Here is a 22268-nt window from a genome sequence, read left to right as displayed (position 1 = left end):
CGAGGAAGGCACGTTTGGCAACGCCACACCGTGATCAACTCCCGCTCAGAAACCAATATCCCCACTGTGGAAGGGCGTGGGGATCCAGAATTGGCCTCCACAGTCAATTACGGACTCATTGTTGAAACCGTGTTTATGGAAGACAATCTTACTCAGCTATGAGTGATCGCCAAAGAAGAAGAAGATATCCTATCCAGCACTGACACAGTCATTAAGTGTGGTGGCATATTTTGTGTGCATGCGGCCTGTGAATTCCTGCCTCTCTGGAAATACAACACAACTCATCAATGGCTACTAAGCCTGGTAGCCACGCCTGCCTCCATGGTTGGAGGCAGTGATGTTTCTGAATACTAGTTGCTGGAGAGCACAGGAAAGGAGCAAGCTCTTGTGGCTGTGCCCTGCATGAGGGTTTCCCAGGGCATCTGTTTGGCCACTGTGAGAACAGGATCCCAGGCTAGATGGTGACAGTGTTTGGAAAAGAAAAGGTTCTGACCTCCTTTTTACTCCTTTGCCTAGTCCTCAGGCCTTAGTTGGCACAAAAGAGTCTTTGAGAAAGAGCATTCTTGCAGACTATTGCTGCTTTTATTTTTAAAATGTCTTCTTCTCCAACCACGACCGACAGCTTTTACACACACCAAACGCAACCAGCTTTCTACCATCCAACCAACCCATACCCAACACTAACATTGACCACTCTATATATATGGGTACAATTTGGTGAAAGGTTGCATGAGTCATTGTAGGCCGCTGACTCATGCTGACTCAGTTCTTTTAGCATTAAAGAAACAGCGGCCAATTTTTAGCCGTGACAGATGGATCATTGGACTGATCTAGCAAAGAGAAGTGGAGGAATCATCCTCCCTCTCAAAAATCAAGGAGGAAGAGGAGCGCAAGCCTGTTTCCTCCTGCGCTGGAGGGTAGGACTCGAACCAATGGCTTCAAGAGATTCTGACCAAACATACAGAAAAACTTTCTGACAGTAAGAACTGTTCGGCAGTGGAACAGTCTCCCTTGGGAGGTTGTAGACTCTCCTTCCTTGGAGGTTTTTAATCGGAGGTTGGATGGTCATCTGTCATGGATGCTATAGCTGAGATTCCTGGGTTGCAGGGGGCTGGACTGGATGACCCCTGGAGCCCTTCCTATGAGGAGCAGAATGTGAGGTTTAAGAGTTAAGGAAGGAGGAGAAATTTAGGCTGGTCTACTTCAGAGATAAAGGAGCAATGTATTTCTTGCTGCAAAAAGGGGCAGGGGGCAGAAGGAAAGGTTGGATTAACCATTATGCAAAGTATGCTATAGCATAGGCCTAGCCATATGGTAAACCCTTGGTAGGGCTTAAAGTGGATAAAACTATCATCCGCTAGGCACCAGCTGCTTCTGATCCTCACAACAACATCTTGACACAGAGTGTTCAGCAGTGGTAATCCTCTACTTTTGATGCAACAAGCATTGATATGGCTCCACTACAAAAATTTCTAGAGCTGAAGCCGGTGAAAAAAATAAAATGAAAGATAACTCACTGATGTGAATATGTTGTCCAAGAGATTCGGAATGCTACAGCAAGTAAGCACAAAAAACAAGAATGCAAGCAAATGTTTCCTTGCCTGTTGCCATGATCCCATGAGACGGGCAAGAGAAGGATGAGCAATAGGGCAATCTCTTCTGAGACGAGGCTCCGTCTGAACACAAGAACTAGTCACGAGCCACTGAAACTGTATCTTATGTTGCTAGCAAGGAAATGTTGGTGGATGCCAATGCTGGAGGGATGTTAACAACAGATGGGTGGATAGTTGGAGGGTTTTTATATTATATTGCCAAGGCCCCATGTGTGTCTGTGCATCCACATCTGAACACGTGCAACAGCTGTACCATCTGCCCCCTTGATATCAACTATGGAAGGCAGGTGGTGCCCTCATAACTAAAGTATCCCCTCCGAAGATGCCTTAGTTTGGTCCATGGATGGTTAAGGGTGCAACACACTTGGGAGGTGCAGTATCTGCTCCATGGCCTTGATGACTCCAGCTTAGGACAAAGAACTTGTGGACCTTCAGATCTTGCTGGACTTGCAACTCCCATCAGCTCCAGGAGGCCAGCCCTACCGTTAGACAGCAAGGCAACTGCATCAGGTGGCAAATACTGGAGGGCAGCAAGGTAGGGCCCTTTGCTGCTGCTCCCGAGTCCCAGCTGTATGCTTCTGTCCCAGCTATATCCTTCAGTTAGAGCAGTGTGTGCCACATTGCCTGGTTTCCCTAACTAGTCTGGAGCCCTTGGTCGTAGTGGAGGACACAATGCTGTTGCCAGGGCTGAAGTAAGATCTAACTGCCACTCCAGTTGGCTTCTGTCTATTAATATTTTATTAGAAAAAGAGAGAGCGAGGGGCATAAAGAAAGAGATAAAGTGAGTGAGGACGAAAAAGAAAAAGTACTGTTACACTACCATACAATAATAATTAAAAAAAATTAAAAAAATTATTATTTATTATTTATACCCCATCTGGCTGGGTTTCTCCAGCCACTCTGGGTGGCTTCCAACAAAATATTAAAATACAATAGTCCTTCAGGGCTGCCTTCAGATGTCTTCTAAAAGTCTGGTATTTATTTCTTCCTTTGACATCTGATGGGAGGGTGTTCCACAGGGCGGGCATCACCACCGAGAAGGCCCTCTGCCTGGTTCCCTGTAACTTCACTTCTCTCAGTGAGGGAACCGCCAGAAGGCCCTCGGCACTGGACCTCAGATGTGTATATTCTTATCCTTATTAAGTCAATAACCTAATAAAGGTAAAGGTAAAGGTACCCCTGCCCGTATGGGCCAGTCTTGCCAGACTCTAGGGTTGTGCGCTCATCTCACTCTATAGGCCGGGAGCCAGCGCTGTCTGCAGACACTTCCGGGTCACATGGCCAGAGTGACAAGCTGCATCTGGCGAGCCAGCGCAGCACACGGAACACCGTTTACCTTCCCGCTGGTAAGCGGTCCCTATTTATCTACTTGCACCCGAGGGTGCTTTCAAACTGCTAGGTTGGCAGGCGCTGGGACTGAGCAACGGGAGCGCACCCCGCCGCGGGGATTCGAACCGCCGACCTTTTGATCGGCAAGTCCTAGGCGCTGAGGCTTTAACCCGCAGCGCCACTCCTCATTCCAAATATCAGTGTATTTATCCAAAGAAAGTTTGTGTCGATAAGCTGCCCATTCATATGTGTTGCCAATATTGTCAATTTGTCAAGCCATTGATTAAGAAAAATCGTATCTCTATTCTTCCTATTCATCAGTATCAGTCTCCTGGCCACCATTAGGGTGTGTAGAATCCGTTTTCGCCGCGCTGCTGTCAATTTCCATATAATGGGTATATAGTTCAAGAGCATATTCACCTCTGAAAATCTTAAGTTTTCCCATAGTGTCTTGTTTCTATAGTCCATCACTTTCTCCCAAAACTTAGCAAGTGTGGGACACAGTAGAAGCATATGTTTCAAAGAAGCATTGTCCATATCACATCTCCAGCAAAGATCTATGTTAGATAGTCCTTTCTTATACAAACATAAGGGTTCTGTATGAGAAACGGATGAACTGGGAGGACACACACTATATTGTCCTTCAACTCATTCAGCAAAATATTTCCAGTTGGCCCAAAGCCTGAACCAGCATGGTCAATGGTCAGGAATGATGGGAGTTGTAGCCAACAACATCTGGAAGGCTACAATTTATCCATCCCAGCTCTAGCCATGCTGATGGCATAACATTGTATTCCTGTCTTAGATTTTGTTCTCTTTCTGAGTTCCTGAGTCTTTATATGGCAAACAGAATAATATGACTAATTCTATGTGTCCTGATCCTGATCTCAATATGTTACTCCTATATTTATAACCACGGTGGTAAGCATCCTAAAATGGAGGCGTCCACACTGGGGGTGGGGTGGGAGGACAAAGAGAAATGACATACAGATGAGAGAAAGAAAACAAGGAAGAAGAAAAAACAAAGAATGTATCTTATCTCAGGGGAAACATTCTTCTCTTTAATCACTTCATTTTTTTTTTAACAAAAAGAAAGAATTCAGTCTTTGTCTTGATGATGAAAAAGAAACACAAGCTCTTTCTGCCACACGGGTCAGAACCCCTGGAGAGAAAACCTTTTTTTATGTCATTAAAAAATAAACCACTGTCTCTGCTTAATACTACAAAGAAACAAATTAGAAGCTAAATTGCAGATGTACAGGATTATATGAAAATTATATACGTTTGAGAGCGTTCTCCACAATTTGCACGCACAGGCACAGACAGTGAAACAAACAGAATTGATGGGCAAATCATTCTGAAATGGCTAAGATTTCAATTATCATTGGGAAATGGCTTTCATGGGCATTCGCACCATTGTCCGATGCATTTTGAAAAGGGTGCCTGCTAGACTCGATTGCCTGCCTCCTTGTGTGCCACCAGCCACACAAAACAGCTTACTCCCTTCCCTCCGGTGTAAAAACAAGGAGAACAAAGAGTCTTGTGGCACCTCAGTCTCAAGAAACTATCAAATTTAATGCGGCACAAGCTTTCATGGACCAGAGTCCCCTAAAAACTGCACACTGTCAACTCCTGATGGAACCATCCATGGTCTGAGAAAATGCTTGGGTACCCTCTACCCCATCTCCCCTGCAGCTGCTTAAGAAGGGCCCATGTGCCCTGGACAGAAGGCAGAAGTGACGAAGACCAAGCCAGGGAACCTGCGCCATCAGCCAGCCTGAGAGGACCCTGTTTCTCTATATTTCCTGGGAACCTCAGCTTCAGGAGACAAATCAGGCATCTCTTGGTGCATCTGAAGACCAGACTTGGTAGATTATGTTCCATATTTCAGGAACCATGAGCTAAGCAAACGTAGTATATATACTCATGACAACTAAAAACAAGACTGATGTGTGGAAATCTGAATGAGGTAGCACAGGTGCAATAGAGGTCATTTCTCTTCTACATTATAGCCAACTGAGTTCCTCCTATAGTTGTTTTTACATCCAGCCAACGCATGAAGGAAGCAACTGATCCAAAAGCATGCTAAAGTCTTGAACTGAAAGTCAATGAAGTCAAAGCATACATTTTCAGCCTTTAATAAACATCCTTTTTTGTGTGTGCTTATAAGAAGTTCAGAGTAAATCTGTACCACGGAAGGAAAGAAAAACGTTCCCATGAGCCACATAACCAAACACGGACAACAAGATTTCAACAAAGGATTGCACAAGATCAAGCCCCGAACCTTTGTGACTTCCTTGTGTAACAGCTTACATTCAAAACATGCAGAATGGAACCTAATCTCACATCTATAATTTCCACTTGCCTGGTTCATTCTTGTTCCATTGACCATCTACTCCCACCTTCTCATTTTCACTGTTAAGCAATGGGCTGTTTTCAATAAGGCACATGGAATTTAAAATGGCTGGGTTTTTCTTCTTGAAGAGATAGGTGCTCCAATATTTGGGGTTTTCCCACTAGGCCCAAGCCTAGTTTTAATCTAAAGTACATTTCTGAAAGTAGAAAATCCAAGACTTACCTGTTGAGCTTCCCAGCTTGACCACTGTCTCTTAACCACTCCACCACTCCTGTCTTTTATATCCTCATTTGCTTCTGAAACTGAAGAAGAAAGAGGGGGAAGAGACACCATGTTACCAGTTAAATCAGGGGTCAGCAAACTTTTTTAGCAGGGGGCCGGTCCACTGTCCCTCAGACCTTGTGGGGGACTGGACTATATTTTGGAGGGGGGGTGAACAAATTTCTATGCCCCACAAATAACCCAGAGATGCATTTTAAATAAAAGGACACATTCTACTCATGTAAAAACACACTAATTCCCGAACCATCTGCGGGCTGGATTGAGAAGGCGATTGGGCCAGATCCGGCCCCCTGGCCTTAGCTTGCCTACCCATGAGTTAAATGGTCAATTGTTCTATGAAAACAAAATGAATGAACGCCTTACAAAGGCACACACTAAAGACTTATTAAGGACTGTTGATCTAGGGAGGCACAAAGCGGAGAGGGAGGCAGAATATTTGATGCACGGTTCTCCATCCCTCTGTGCTCATGCACATCAGCTTCAGCAAGAGTGGCCAGATGCGAGAGAGGACAGGGCTCTTGTGCCTCTCCAGTGTTATTATTATTGTTTCCATTTATGAATCACTTCCTGTAAAAGCACCTCAAAGCAATTTCACAATAGTAGTATTATATGCAAAGGATGTGTACACTTGTGAAGACATCCATGACCTGAGAACATATGGGTAAAAAATTTAGGAGAGGGAAATGACAGAGACCTTACTGTGGATGTCTGCTATAGACCTCCAAGCTAGACTGAAGAATTGGATGGCGACGACAACGACAACGACAACAACAACAACAACAACAACAACTTATTTATACCCTGCCCATCTTGCTGGGTTTCCCCAGCCACTCTGAGCGGCTTCCAACAAAATATTAAAAATAGAATAAAACATCAAGCATTAAAAGCCTCCCTAAACATGGCTGCCTTCAAATGTCTTCTAAAAGTCAGATAGTTGGTTATTTCCTTGACATCTGATGGGAGGGAGTTCCACAGGACAGGCGCCACTATTGAGAAGGCCCTCTGCCTTCCTACAGCAGCTTTCCAAATGTTCAAAAAGGTGAGCTATAGTAACCATGGGAGACATCAATTACCCAGTATCTGTTGGAACTCAAAACTCTGCCAAGAAATGTAAGGTCCAACAAATTCTTCCATTGCCTTGCTGACAAGTTTCATTCCTGATGCTGGAATCCAGCTGGGAAGAAAGGGAGGCAACAGACCACAGGAAGATAAGCTACAGATGCAGGACAATTTAGCATCTCCCAACTGCATGTTTCTCTACCGTGTGGCTGATAGGGTAGAAGAGCCAATGACAGGCAGTCTCAACTCAGTCTAGTTTTGTCCCCATCCTCCTCCTGCTAAGTGGCAACCCTGAGGCAAAGGAAGAGGAAGCAGACATGCAGATCCACCCCCGGGACTGGCTGTTAAAAAAAGGCAGCCAGATGGGGGCTGGCTGAGCACAGAGAGTGTTTGATGGGGCACCCTGAAAGCACCCTGACTCATGCATTCCCAGTTGAGAAACTGGCAACATTGGCATAAAATGGCTCTGCCAGCTGATTAAAGTGGGGCTGAGCAAAGCAAGCCTGAAAGGTGAGAGATCTTTCAGCAGGCACACAAATCAGCGGCTGATAGTACAGCATAATGTTAAACTGCTGTAAACTCTTTATGGGAAGGCGAAACAAAAAACGAAAAATAAGCAGAGAGGACCTGCATCCCATCTGACTGTATTATCCACGCTGGTGGGTTTTTTCGTTCTCGCCTCTAGAGATTGCAAGGATGGGAACAAAACTACCAAAGAGTTAAACCCAAAGCCATTTATACACCACAGACCATGCATTACTTTTTTTTCCCCCCTTGGGTGAACAAATGAGACATTCTTTGCACTTTGCTTGTAGGCACATCATGAGTTTTGCGGATGACAGTGTGAAACTAGCAGCTTCTTTTCAACAGTGTCACGCTTTCGTAAACAAAGAAGAGATAGAGCCTCTTTCCTTTCCTGAAATGTTGCTTTCTCCTAATGCATTGTCGCCGTTACTGTCATTGGATATATTTCCCCTTTGCTTTATAAAATCAAATCAGTTTTCTTTTTAAAAAAATGAAAGCACAGGAGTAGTTTTCATGTGTTATGCTGAATGAGTGGAAGGTGACTGGACTGTGGGTTCCTCCACACATTTAGGTTAACGTTTGCAGCTCTGGACTTGTTCTCAGTGAAAAGAGATCCATGTTGCTGAACTCCATCTTCTCCAGAGATTTAAGGTGCTCGTGGTCTTGTTTGATACTATATAGGAATGGACCTGTTGTATCAGTCTTTGGTGTTGATGAACACATATTGCAGTAATCCAGTCTTGGGGGTACTAAGACCACAGTGGCCAAGCTATCATGGTCCAGGAATACCTGTAACTGCCTGATCTCCTGAAGCTGGGAAAAGGGACTGCTTGTCCTTGCAACCACCGAGTGACAAAGATGAGTCCAAAAGCAGCCTCAGGCCATGAACCCACTCCTGAGTGCAACCCCATTTAGAACAGACAACTGATCCATTTCTCTGGCGCAGGAACCAGGACCTCTCTCTTGCCAGGGTTTTACATCCAGAATTAAAAGCAGTTAAACAAACCAGAGTCGTGGGAATAGGGTGAGTTCTAAAAACACACAGTGTCAAAGCCAAGAGACACATCTTCAGCATTTGCTGAAAGCTAGTTGGTAAAGGTGCCAAATGTACCTCTGTAGGAAAAGAAATACACAACTGAGGAGTTGCCTCAGAGAATGCCCTCTCCTGGGTCACCTCCATATTTCTGAGGTTGGTGGAACTACCCAGAGTGCCCCTTCTGTTGATCTTAACACCTGGGGGGAGGGCCTATAGGGATGCAATCTCTCAGATACTTGGGGATAAAGTACAGTGGTACCTCAGGTTACATACGCTTCAGGTTACATACGCTTCAGGTTACAGACTCCGCCAAGCCGGAAATAGTACCTCGGGTTAAGAACTTTGCTTCAGGAGGAGAACAGAAATCGTGTGGCAGCGGCACGGTGGCAGCGGGAGGCCCCATTAGCTAAAGTGGTGCTTCAGGTTAAGAACAGTTTCAGGTTAAGGACGGACCTCCGGAACGAATTAAGTTCTTAACCTGAGGTACCACTGTAGTTTAGGGGTTTAAGCACTAGTCTGGGCCCAGAAATGAACTGCAGCCAATTTAGAACAAAGAACTTGCAAAAACATAAATAAGAGGATTGCTTTTAGTGATTACCGATGACTCATTGCATCCTAAATTGCACACTTGAAACTAACGGGACAAGTTAGTCCTGACTTAACTGAAGTTCTATGTGTTTCAACGGGAACGAATTCAATTAACTTAATCTGGATTCAACTCTATCATTTTAAGGGGCGATCTCCCTGGTATACCGTTACAAATTCTCCACACACAATCTATTGCTTCCTCCTCCCTCTCAGATCAGCGTATGGTCCTTCTCCTCACTGCCTTGTGAAGTAATTCAGGACTCTGGGAGTTGACAAACTCACTTACATCTGATATGCAATTACAGAGATCTGGCTCTGTTCAGGAAATTCACTTGCTACCTTATATGCCTATCTTATATTTGCCTGCCCTCTAGAGACAGGCTTGAATCACAGTCCCATCAGCAAAGAAGCGCCACCTTTTCTTTCTGAATGTGTTTTGCTTGCTGTGAAATAATGCACAGTGGTCTGGAGCGAAACTTCCTGAACCATGGCACTTGATTCCATAATTCATGTCAGATCTATCACGTAGATAGCTCTGATCCATAACCCATGCCGTCTGACTTCAGACTGCTGTTCTGAAAAGCACTTATGCAGTCTTAAAACAAAGAGTCCTACATTTGAAATTAGGCCCCTTCCAGAGAGCGGCTTAAGTTTTAAGCAAGTGGTTGAGATATCACACCGACATCAGTCTTTTTGGTTTTGGTTTTTTACTTACAAACAGGTTTCCCCCAGACAAGGTCAGTCTGGATTAAATGGCAAGGTGGATGCAGCCTCATATGCAAATTTATGATTAAATTATTTGGCCTGCTTGAAAAACAATACCCCTCATTACCTTCTTAGGGTACTGATTTTGCTGGGTCTATTTATTTATTTATTTATTTATTTATTTATTTAATTTATTTAACTGAACAGGATGGATATGAAAATGTTTGACATCTATGAAGAGATGCTGCCCAAACTTTGCTTGGGATTCATGGGTTGAAATTGACGGCTGGTGTAGTGTGGTGTAGTGGTTAAGAGCGGTGGAGTCGTAATCTGGTGAACCAGGTTCGATTCCCCGCTCCTCCACATGCAGCTGCTGGGTGACCTTGGGCCAGTCACACTTCTCTGAAGTCTCTCAGCCCCACTCACCTCACAGGGTGTTTGTTGTGGGGGAGGAAGGGAAAGGAGAATGTTAGCCGCTTTGAGACTCCTTAAAGGGAGTGAAAGGCGGGATATCAAATCCAAACTCTTCTTCTTCCATACAGGCTTGGTTTGGGGATGCATAGTGTGGAACATGAAGCAACACAATCTGAGAATTAATGAAGGCTCAGTTGACAACAACAACAACATGCCACCCATCTGATTGGTTTACCCCACTCTGGGCAACTCCCAACAAAATATTAACAACACAATAAATCATCAACCATTAAAATCTTCCCTGAACAGGGCTGCCTTCAAATGCCTTCTAAGAGTCAAATAGTTGTTTATCTGTTTGACATCTGACGGGAGGGCGTTCCACATGGAGGGCGCCACTACCGAGAAGGCCCTTTGCCTGGTTCCCTGAAGCTTCACATCTCACATTCATTTTTCACTAGCGATGGGTGCAGCTGTCAATTTCAATTTCTCTCAGTTTCTCAGTCTTTCCCAATCTTTAACTGATTTCTACATCCATCTGCAGTATTTCTGAAGTCCTCATAAAAATTTACAAATTCAGTACAAATTCCTCCTGATATATGCCTCCTGTTTTTGTGCAATTTGGTCTAATGCATGCATTTTTGCAAAGCCTTTCCCCCTGAAATAATGCATTACTGTATGTTGTTTTCACTGATGTATGCATTTTGTGCAGACTTTACCAGAGTATATGTCTTTTTGTACACATTACTTGGCTGGAAAACTGTGCTGCAAAATTTGGGGAAGTACGAATTTTGCAGGATGGCAATATTTTGTTTCTCTTACTGTTTTGAAAAGTTGGGCAGCTTGGCTTTTAAATGCAAACTAAATTTCTTCCCCCCACCCTTAGTTTCTAAGGCACAAGACAGTCTGATGCCTAACATGCAGGACAAACTAATGCCTCCACTTCCATACACAGAAGTTGCTGCGTGACATCATTTTGCATGTCTGCGCACACGCGAGCGGTGAAACCCAGAAGTAACCCTTTCCGGTACTTCCGGGTCGCTGCGTGACGCAACCTGAAAATGCTCAACCTGAAGCAAACGTAACATGAGGTATGACAGTTTTATAATTAAAATATTATGAGAAGAAGGAGAAGAGAAATATTTCTTAACCAGGGCAGATTACAGCATATTAAAACACAACACAATTAAAATAAGCAACCACCATCACCCCCAAACAATAATTCCATATATCATGTTACAAGGAGGGCACCTACTTCATGTTTCACCCAAGATCCCTCATTGCATTTGAGTTCTACCTGCAGAAATCTTTACATGATCAGGGCCCCTTTAAAAATTAAAGGATAGTAAATAAACAAACAGCTTCCCAGGACCAAGAGAATACATCAGTGTGTGGTGGCAGGCAAGGCAAAGCATGCTATGTATGTGCTCTGCCTCTCACCACCATCATGATTTGCCCAGGAATTGGTGAAAAACCTTTTACAGCTGGGGCGGAGAAACCTGTGGCCCTCTGAATGTCATTGGACTCCATCTCCCATCACCCTTGACCATCGGCCGTGCCGGCTGCGGCTGATGGGAGCTGTAGTCCAACAATACTAGCTGGAGGGTCGCAAGTTCCCCACTATACATTGGGCAAAGCTGAAATAGTCCAAAGTTAATCTATGGCAAAATGTAGATGTAAAATGTGAGGTTCTTCCTCACAAAGAACACATTAGAGAAGCAAAATGGGGTGGGGGATGTTGGGGTTTTCTGCACACCCCCAAGATGGTAAAATTGCATCAGCCCAGCTCTTCTGCCATTAAATTCAGTGGCATCCCTTTGAATATAAACAGCAGCAGCAGGAACAGGCCCCGGCTTACTTAGATTGTGTTAATTATAATCAGTGTTTTACTTTTTACGTCTTTGATTGTTAAGTTGGCAAAGTGCTGTGGAGATCCCTTTGGGGATGCGAGGCTCTATAGGAACGCAAGCTATTATTATTAAATAAAAATCACCTGGAGTTTAAATTATACAATAGCCACCTGATTACACTTAGCACTCCAGCTGTAATAAAAAAATAATTGCATGCAATATAAATTAAAGATGTGTTTACCCAAGTTCAGCAAAGTTCAGGTGCTCTGAAATAATCACAGAGGTGTCGGGAGAGAGTTGTGATACCTTCATCAGTCAGGCTGTCTCGGTATAAAGGGAGTTTAGAGCGGAGGCGCCTGGGAGGAGCAGAGGCCAACCGCCAGGTGAACGTTAGCAGAACCAAGTCAAACATAGAATAATAGAACCACAAACTGTAGAGTCGGAAAGGATCCTGGGGGTCATCTAGTCCAACCCCACTGCAATGCAGGAAGCTCAACTAAAGCAATAATTGCAAATTGGAGCAAAGGCAACACCATATCAGGGGTTAAATGATGGCACAAAGGGTTCCGATGGAGACAGGAAGCAAGGATTGATGGAATGGTAGGTGTTATGTACTGAAGTTCTCACCCTGGGCCAGCAGGGGGATACTGTAGATAGTTTTCACTCAGGTCCACATATGCAAATAAGGAATTGAAAGTGACGTTCAGTGATTGCATAGTTACAGAAAGTTGTTACTGTTATCTTGTAGTTGAGCTCTATATAAGCAGGTTGGCTGAACCCTTCAGCCCAGTTCTGTTCTGGGCCTGTGAATAAACAAGAGCTGTTTGAAGAATCGCTGTGCCGTCTGATATGTCCACCCACAACCTAACAGTAGGGCTCATGGTAGAGCACTTAACATAGATAAGAACATAGTGGCTAAAAGACTGAGCTGTGAATCAGGAAGCCCCTGGTTCAAATACTGCCTCTGCCATGAACTCATTGGGCAAAGCATTCAGTTTCGGTACCTCCATATGTAACATGGAGGTGGCTAATACTGGCTTACCGTACTGCAAAGGTGGAGAGCACTCCCTCCAGATACTTAAAAGTAAGATACAGATGTTATTATTATAGACAATCTAGGCTAAGGAAAGTGGCAATTAAAAAGCAGAAATTTCTAAAATATGGACTGCCAAGGAGGGATGTTTGAGGAATTTGTTATTTGTCCATTCCAATACGAGCAGGCCAGAGCTGTACCTCCCAGAATAATTTGTGGATTTCACTATTGTTGGATTTCACACTTCTCCAAATACTGTGACAGTTATTCACTCAAAAAGCCCCAGGAGAGCTCTTTTAAAAGTGTGTATTTGGGGAAAATGTATGTTTTAAAACATGTATTTATCAGCATTTGTGTGTTTGTGTGTAATATATGGAGGGGGAGAGAGAGAGAGAGAGAGAGAGAGAGAGAGAGAGAGAGAGAGAGTTTAATGAGGAAACAAGATGAAACAGACTTATGGGTGAAAATATGGAAAAGAGACACAGACGAGAACTAGTGATCCATCCAGTTCTACTGCCAAGTCTGCAAATTACAAACATTTATGCAAATGTACTTAATTTACACAATGTATTCCAGAAGCGCAGCTCCTTGGACCCAGCCCCCATGGTTATGACAATAGCTATTCTAGTAACCCCGCACCCACCCAAAAAGCTGCAATCTGACGCCATAGTAGCTGTGCTTTGCTCTGCATTGGCTTGAGGCCATCAATGTACGGAACCGTCCTGCAATTAAAATATATGGGATTCTCTCCAGGTGCGTCTACAGAAGCCCTCTGCGTGTGTATGGACCACCATGATCTGCAAATACTAGGTGAGTTCTGGAAACCTGTCAGGTGTATGGACTGCATGAGGGCAACTGCAAGGCAGATATGGAAACTGTGCACAAATGCCCACATCTGTACCTGTGTACAGTGGTGCCTCAGGTTAAGTGCTTAATTCGTTCTGGAGGTCCATACTTAACCTGAAACTGTTCTTAACCTGAAGCACCACTTTAGCTAATGGGGCCTCCTGCAGCTGCTGTGCTGCCGCTGCACGATTTCTGTTCTCATCCTGAAGCAAAGTTCTTAACCTGAAGCACTATTTCTGGGTTAGCGGAGTCTGTAACCTGAAGCGTATGTAACCTGAAGCGTATGTAACCCGAGGTACCACTGTATCTCTATCTGTTTTCGGTGCTTTTTTTACCTAGACAAAAAGGTCTCAGAATTCACCTCCCTCACAACACCCATCCCAGAGGATCTCAGCAGGCTTGGGGGGGGTGTCTCCTCGCCAGCCTGAGGCTTGTTGATGCTGCTCAGCTGAGGTGCGGGGAGCCTTCCTCTCCATATCTGACAGCTTAACAAGCCCCCCACCCCCTCGCCTCTCCAGATCATGTGAGCTGGAGCATCACTGGAACTTGCTCAGCTAAGGTGCGGCTTTGCCTGTGAGGTTGAAGAGCCTCAACAAAGCCCTGGCTCATGATGAGACCCTCACTCTCCAGAGCCTGTAGAGCAGTGGTGGCCAAACTTGGCCCTCCAGCTGTTTTGGGACTACAATTCCCATCACCCCTGACCACTGGTCCTGTTAGCTAGGGATGATGGGAGTTGTAGTCCAAAAACAGCTGGAGGGCCAAGTTTGGCCACCACTGCTGTAGAGGATGTCCCCTTCCAGCTGTGGGGAGGGTCTCCTCATGAGCCGGAGGCACAGCAGGACTTTCCAGAGGCTGGTCAGGTCTCTCCCCCCACTTCGGGGGCCGAGCTGAGAGGTGCCAGAACACCGTTCCAGCTGGGGGAAAAGCCCCTATATCTATATTAGAAATAGCAATGAGGTGCTTGGAAAAGACTAGCCCTAGAGTTAGCTGCGCATCCCTTTAGAACGTGTCAGTGGAAGTGCACTGGGTAGTCTCTGTCAGTCAAGCTATAACATATCCTGACACCCCTTTTAGCAGAGAGCAGCTTGAAGGCTAAGTCAGGATGATGTCTTCAGCAGTGGGCGAGATCCGGGGTGGGGAGAGATGGAGGGAGCTGGCAAGGGGCTATGAGAGGAGCGGTATTAGTTCCATATTGTTGTTCCACTCGAAGGACACAGTGTGTCATAACAAATTACCATTAATTTGCACCAGCAGTACTGTTAGATTAAGACGGGCAAGCAATGATGACAAATAGAACTTGCGAGTTCGCCTAACGAGAGGGCAAGGCTGCATCGCCGGAGCCGCTTCTCTCAATTAGTGGACAAGGCTTTTAATGCCTCCGCGCCCAACCAAAGCAATTTTGATTACTCAGAGCTAAGCCTTCGCTTAGAAGAATCCAGAAGCTGAAATGCATCTCCCACTCCCCCCGCCACGAACTCCACAGTTACTCCCCCCCCATCCCTTTTAAGCATAATTTATTTACGGAGCACTAATATAGAGTGAACCTGTATGGTTGCAAAAGAGCAGGATACTGGGTTCTCCAGCCCCCTGGTCTTGAACCGCTGGGTCCCATGACCCACAAGGGGGGCATGACTTGCCCCACCGAGAGATGAATCACGCGAACAGCACTGCGACCATCTTTCAGGAAGAGGTGAAAAACAAGAGATGGGAGGAGGCAGAAAGAAAGATCACAGATCTACAAACTTATTGGTAGGAACATAAAATGTACAAGGAGGAGCTAGAGGTAGATCTTGGGTCTAGAAGGGTTAAGGGTAGTAGAGCTTTATCCCAACCTGGGAAAATCCAGGCATTTTAAACTGAAGTTCCCATCATTCCCAATCAGCATGGATCAGGGATTATGGGTTTCTAGGTTCTCAGAAGGACAAAATTGATGCCTCATTCCAGCAGCACTGGAGGACAACTGAGGCCCCAGCATCATGGGAGGCTGAAGCCACAGCCTGGACCCAGTGAACCAGAGATTCTTGAGGAGTGATGGAGGAATCGGTCCCTTTCTTGCTTTATTTAAATATCCTGGCTCAGTATCAACAGGCTTATAAAACACATATTTTACTTTCTTATGAAGGCCCTCCCACAATTGCCCTACAACCAGTTTTTAAATGAAGGCCTTTTGAAATTTCCTGCTTTGTAATAACCAAAAGCTATTTGAACATACAGAATTATGGACTAATCGCTGCTCGGCCAATTTTGCCGAGTTTTCACAGGCGGCGGCAGAAGGGCGAGAGAATGCAATTTAGCTACAACTTCAAAGTCGTGTTCTTCGTTATCATTGGAGCTGAGGCTCCTTTGTGTTCTTCCATCCCAATTTGGCTTTTCAAGTGAATGGGAACTAGTTGTTTACATTTGCTCATGCCATGTCATCTGGCAACGGAGTTCTGGATAATAACTTGGTCAGCGGCGGAATGGTTGTGTCGGAACGTGCATAAGCATTTTCAGTGGTGGCTGGTCTCCATTGTGACAGGTTGGGCAGAAGGCAGGGAGGCCAATAGGAGGCAGAGGCAGAGCCAACAATAGGTGAAGCCACAGCCAATAGCAGGTGGAGCCACCCCCTGATTGGCAGACTGAGCTTGGTGGGGCAGAACCCTCTTTGCCCTTGCAGACCCATTTCCCATTGCCTTTTCTCATGATCTCACAGACCATGAATGATGCCCAAACCACACTTTTCCAGAAACACAGATTCCCACCTTTGTGTATGTTACAGTGATTTCAGTGGGAATGTTAAATATTCCTTCTCCTCAAGCAGGACCTGAGCACAACAGAGCTCTCCCTGCTTTTGATTCCCAGCAACCAGCGCGGGTGGTGCTGTGGGTTAAAACACAGAGCCTAGGACTTGCCGATCAGAAGGTTGGCGGTTCGAATCCCTGCGATGGGGTGAGTTCCCATTGCTCGGTCCCTGCTCCTGCCCACCTAGCAGTTCGAAGGCACATCAAAGTGCAAGTAGATAAATAGGTACCACTCTGGCGGGAAGGTAAACGGCGTTTCTGTGCGCTGCTCTGGTTCGCCAGAAGCGGCTTAGTCATGCTGGCCAAATGACCCGGAAGCTGTACGCCGGCTCCCTCGGCCAATAAAGCGAGATGAGCACTGCAACCCCAGAGTCGTCCATGACTGGACCTAATGGTCAGGGGTCCCTTTACCTTTACCTTTAACCAGCATTCAAAGCCAAATCGCCTCCGACAGTGAAGAGAGAACTATTGTGCCTAGTAGCCACTGGCCCCTTATTTCTCTAAATCACTTTTCAAGCCATCTATGTTGGCAGCCATCGCTACCTCTTATCAAACCCTCCAAGTGTCCCTATTTTCCAGGGACAGTCCCAGATTTACCGAAGACGTCCCAGTTTCTGATTTAATCCTGGAATGTCTCACTTTTCTGTGGGACTTCCCTATTTTCATCAGAGAAATGTTGGAGGGAGTTATGCGACCCCCAAACCAAGGAGGTTAAATAACTATGCCACCTTCAGAAGATATTTGAAGGCAGCCCTGTATAGGGAAGTTTTTTAAATGTATAATGTATATATATATATATATATATATATATATATATTATTTATTATTATTATTAACTAGGACATCCTTATTTTCAATGGAGAATGTTGGAGAACAGGTCTTATGGGAGCGAATTCCATATGATGTGTGAAGATTAACTTTCTTTTATCTGTCCCGAATCTTCCATGAATTCTAGTGCTATGTGAAACTGAGTATATACAATTCTTGTTGTCAGTCTATATTCATTTACAAATATTGTTCAACAATAATCCTAATATGCATTTTTAATTCATTTTGATATTATTATCCAATAATTTTTTTGTGTTTTCCTGTTAGGAGGTTTATTTTAGTTCTACTGGTTTCCCTGTTTCACATCGTCTTCTCTATATATAACATAAATCTTTCCCATTCTTTTTTATACGTTTCGTCACCCTGAGATGTTTACAGACATCTTATGCTTGTTTACAGACATTTTGTAGAAAAAAATTGAAGAAGAACAATTATATATAAAATGGACAAAGACAATGCGAAAATTTAAAGACGACATAAAAAAGCCAGAAGGAAGGAGGTAAGTCAGCTCAGAAGAGCAAGAACAAATATGAAACATAATGTATGTGTATATATAAAAAAGTAAAGGGACCCCTGACCATTAAGTCCAGTCGTGACCAACTCTGGGGTTGCGGCGCTCATCTCGCTTTATTGGCCGAGGGAGCCGGCGTACAGCTTCCGGGTCATGTGGCCAGCATGAGAAAGCCACTTCTGGCTAACCAGAGCAGCACACGGAAATGCTGTTTACCTTCCCGCCAGAGCGGTACCTATTTATCTACTTGCACTTTGATGTGCTTTCAAACTGCTAGGTTGGCAGGAGCAGGGACTGAGCAATGGGAGCTCACCCCGTTGCAGGGATTCGAACCACCGACCTTCTTATCAGCAAGTCCTAGGCTCTGTGGTTTAACCCACAGTGCCACCCGCATCCCTGTGTATGTATAGTATGTAACTAAAAATTCAATAAAGATCATCAAGAGAGAGGGGGGGGGGACTGAGTAAAGGTTTTTTTTCTGTCCACTTCCTCCGTGTCGTGTACAACTTTATAAACTTCTATCATGTTGCCACTGCTGCGACCTTTCCTCATGTTGCTGCGACCTTTCCTCATAGGGGAGTTTCTTCAGCCCCTTGATCATTTCCGCTGGCCTTTTAAAGGAAGAATGAACACACATTTGGGTTGGAGAATTCTATCAGGTGTGTCAGCTGACCAGGAAGGAAGTGGGCCAGGGATGTCATGTGCAATGTGCAAGCTCTGTCTTGCTCACCTCTTGATAGGAAGACCACACACCCCAGTTACCACCCTGGTTCAACAAAAAAGTTGGGCTCTTAAGTTGCTCTACTCTCAAAAGGAGGGTGGCACATGGCGGTCTCACCTGCACGCCCCGCAGCTGGCATAAATGCCACAGATAGCAAGCTCTCCCACAACGCTAAGAAGGGCAGCGAGACGCCACCTAACAAATGCAACTTTAACAACAGTAAAACAACCTAATAGCTCAGCGTGCCAGGGGGTTAATGTGGCGGACCATTTAACGCTGAGCTAAATAGCCCTGGTTTGCTTCTCAATGCCAAGTGTCGAACTGAGGATTGCAATTGCAGGAGCGGTTCCTAATTCATTAGTTAAAGGGGGTCATTGCTCGTGGGGTGGGGGAGAAGGAGGAAAGGGGGAAGAACTGGAGGGGGCGGAAATAGCAGGGGAAGCTCAGAGAGACTCAAAGTCAGCACAAGGTTGGGCTCCTGCCGTTTGCCAGATTTAGCCGCGCAGCCCCACAGGTGGCAGTGAAATTTGCACACACAGAGGTGGGTTCTTCTGCAGCCCACATAAAGGAGATGTGTGAGAACATGGGAGGATTTGGGAATCTTTTTGAAAATGTGCTGCATTCTCTCTCTCCCCCCCCCTACTTATTTTAGCATAGTTTCAGGGGAAGGAGGAACATTTTGACCCTGGTTAGAAGAAATCCCACCCTAATTTGCAAGACTCAACCTTCTTTCCAGCTCGCTACTACAAAATATTTTGAAATACAAACACGGAAACATTAAATATTTTAAAATGTGTACGTAAGAACAAAGGAAGAGCTGTGTTGCATCAGGGCAATGGTCCATCACATTCAGCATCCTGGCCAGTCAGATGCCTGTGGGAAGCTTGCAAGTGGGACCTGGGTGCAAATCTCCACACTTGAGATTTCTAGCGAGGGGCATTCAGAGGCATACTGCCTCCAACAGTGGAGGGAGAAGATAGCTATTGTGGCTATCAGCCCAAAGCAGAAGAAACACGCTGATCAAAACCCATTAAAGCAAAAAAAAGTGAAGAGATAAGCAAGCAAGGCGGGGAAGAGGACAATCATATACACACTTTTCTGGGTTTACTTCTGAATATAAATGTATAGGATTGTGCTGTTAGGCTGAACCCTATATGCATGTTGGTCTAAACCACAGAGCCTAGGGCTTGCTGATCAGAAGGTCGGCGGTTCGAATCCCCCCGATGGGGTGAGCTCCCGTTGCTCGGTCCCTGCTCCTGCCAACCTAGCAGTTCGAAAGCACGTCAAAGTGCAAGTAGATAAATAGGTACCACTCAGGTGGGAAGGTAAACAGTGTTTCCGTGCCCTGCTCTGGTTCACCAGAAGCAGCTTAGTCCTGCTGGCCACATGACCCAGAAGCTGTCCGCGGACAAACGCCAGCTCCCTCGGCCTATAGAGCAAGATGAGTGCCACAACCCTAGAGTCATCTGCAACAGGACCTAATGATCAGGGTACCTTTACCTTTACCTTTACCTTTACTTACTGCTGATACATATAGTGATCAGCAATAGCTGTGTTGCAACATTAAGTTGTAAGTATGAGGAAGGCATGTTTTAGAAGCAGCTGGATAGCTCACTTGGTTAGAGTGTGGTGCTGATAATGCCAAGGTTGCAGGTTCGATCCTCGAATGGGACAGCTGCATATTCCTGCATTGCAGGGGGTTGAATTTGATGACCCTCGGGTCCCTTCCAGCTCTGTGATTCTATTCTGCCTGCTTATATTTTTAAACTTTTTATTTATTCATCAACACTTAACCATGACTCTTATTTCTAACCTGGCCGTAAACGTCAACTATGCTCACCACTGGCTTGGCTGCACGTCCTTACAAAAAAATCAACACATATGTGCAGAGAGAAAGAGAGAGAGAGGGAGACAATCTCACTGTCTTCTGAGCACCACCTTTCCAGTTGTCACAAAGGGCAGCAAGAAAGTGAGGGGGGGAGGAGGGAAAATAATAGACCCCAAATGGGTTACAGCAGAATACAACATTTCAATTAGACCTCGGCAAAGGGGAAGGCTTTCTTCCTGAACATTAACCCCCCCGAAACAAGCGATTTCTCTAATTCCTGCCATCATTCAGACTGGCCTTGAATTACCTCCTGATAGGCCTCCCATGCGCTTGCAGATGAGAGAGTGTAATGGGGATCTGTTAATTAACTAGAAGCAAAGTTGCACGGTGGGGATCAAACACTGGATGCGTCCTAAAACTCCCACAGAGAAGATGAAATGCAGCGCAAACTTTAAAGACTTCCCGTCATTAGCCAAGACCTTGGCTGCTCCTGGCCCAGACCCCTCCTGTTCCAGAGAACAATGAGGACAATGATGGCAGAAATGAAATGGTGCAGCAAGGAACAAAGGAATTAGCTATTTACCCACAGAGAATGAAAGGAAAGCTGGGGACAAAGATTGGCGGGGAGGGAGGGAAAAGACGCTTGCTTTTCCCGACGACGGTTCCTCTCTACTTTTAATTAATTTATGGCTGCCAGGGACCTGCACACAGAGCATGCCCAAAAGCATTGTGCGCTTGCAGCGCAGCTTTAAGACCCTCGCGTAACATCTACTGTTTACTCTTCGGTGGAATAACAAAGTGGCCGGGAGGAGGCGGAGGAAGGAGGTCAGGAGCTGAGAAGGGGAGATGTTTTGCTTTCGGAAGAAATGGAAGGAGGGGACCAAAAGGTCACAGTGACCCCCTACTCTGCCTCCTAGGGGCCAATTTCCCCATGAAAAAGTGCACGGCTTCTCCAAGGATTTTCTTGGACGCAAACAGCGGTCTTAGGCAAAATGCAGCTGTGGACCACAACTGACTCATGACATTACTCAGCTGCTGTTTACACTAAGTATTTTGCATAGTACCTGGCTCAGTACTGTTTACACCAGCCGTGGGCCGGTCCACCGTCCCTCAGACCATGTGGTGGGCCAGACTATATTGGGGGGGGGGGGTGAACGAATTCCTATGCCCCACAAATAAGCCAGAGATGCATTTTAAATAAAAGCACACGTTCTACTCATGTAAAAACACACTGATTCTTGGACCATTCATGGGCCGGATTGAGAAGGCGATTGGGCCCACAGGCCTGAGGTTGCCTACCTCTGGTCTACACTGACGGGCAGCAGCTCTCTGGGATTTCAGCCTGGGGTCATCCCCTGCCCTACCTGGCGATACCAGGGCTTGAACCTGGGACCTTCTGCATGCAAATCAGAGGCTTTTCCACTGAGCTATAGTCCTTCCTACGACCAAACTTGGGGACCTGAGCAAACTATGGAGATAACCAAGCAACCTCTGCAGTTATTCTATGGCACACACCAGGTTTCGCTCAGGAAGCGACTAAGACCCAATTTTGGTTGACTGTGATACAGCGGATTAGCTTTGAGAGCATGAAATTCTTCACGTCACATGTGTTCCCCTACCATTTATATGACTGGCAATGAGACTTGGAGATAATGCATGTGCCCCCACCCAAATTTTTCCCCCTCAAAATTATTTCTCATGTGGGGCAAGTTGCACAAGTGAGCCCTATCCATGGAGGCAACTATGACTCCATTGGCCCCAGATCAATGAAAACCCATATGGTGTCCATTATTATTATTATTATTATTTGAATTTATATACTGACCTATACCCGGGTGTCTCAGGGAGGTTCACAGAATAAAATCAAGATATAAAACAAAATACATAATGAAAACAAAAACAACAACCCAATAGCCCCTGCCGTAGTCCAATAGCATCTGGAAGTCACCACACTGACTGCCCCCATG

General features: G+C 45.4%; 1 protein-coding gene across 7 annotated transcripts in view; it reads right to left on the bottom strand.

The window, feature by feature from the left end:
• The window catches only part of SOX5 (SRY-box transcription factor 5), a 1214093-nt gene that overhangs the window by 1015536 nt on the left and 176289 nt on the right, over positions 1–22268 (bottom strand). For 4 of the 7 annotated variants that reach the window (XM_083402002.1, XM_083402006.1, XM_083401995.1 and 1 more), the window contains exon 3: positions 5521–5594. The gene's annotated coding sequence lies outside the window, so the exon portion shown is untranslated. Of the gene's footprint in view, positions 1–5520; positions 5601–15845; positions 16049–22268 lie in introns of those variants that run through there. The other 3 variants (XM_083401994.1, XM_083402001.1, XM_083402003.1) reach the window with 2 other exon arrangements.

The sequence above is a fragment of the Podarcis tiliguerta genome (genome assembly GCF_965153285.1).
Source record: "Podarcis tiliguerta genome assembly, chromosome: 10".
Classification (NCBI taxonomy): Eukaryota; Metazoa; Chordata; class Lepidosauria; order Squamata; family Lacertidae; genus Podarcis; species Podarcis tiliguerta.
This window is presented reverse-complemented; position numbering and strand designations above follow the sequence as displayed.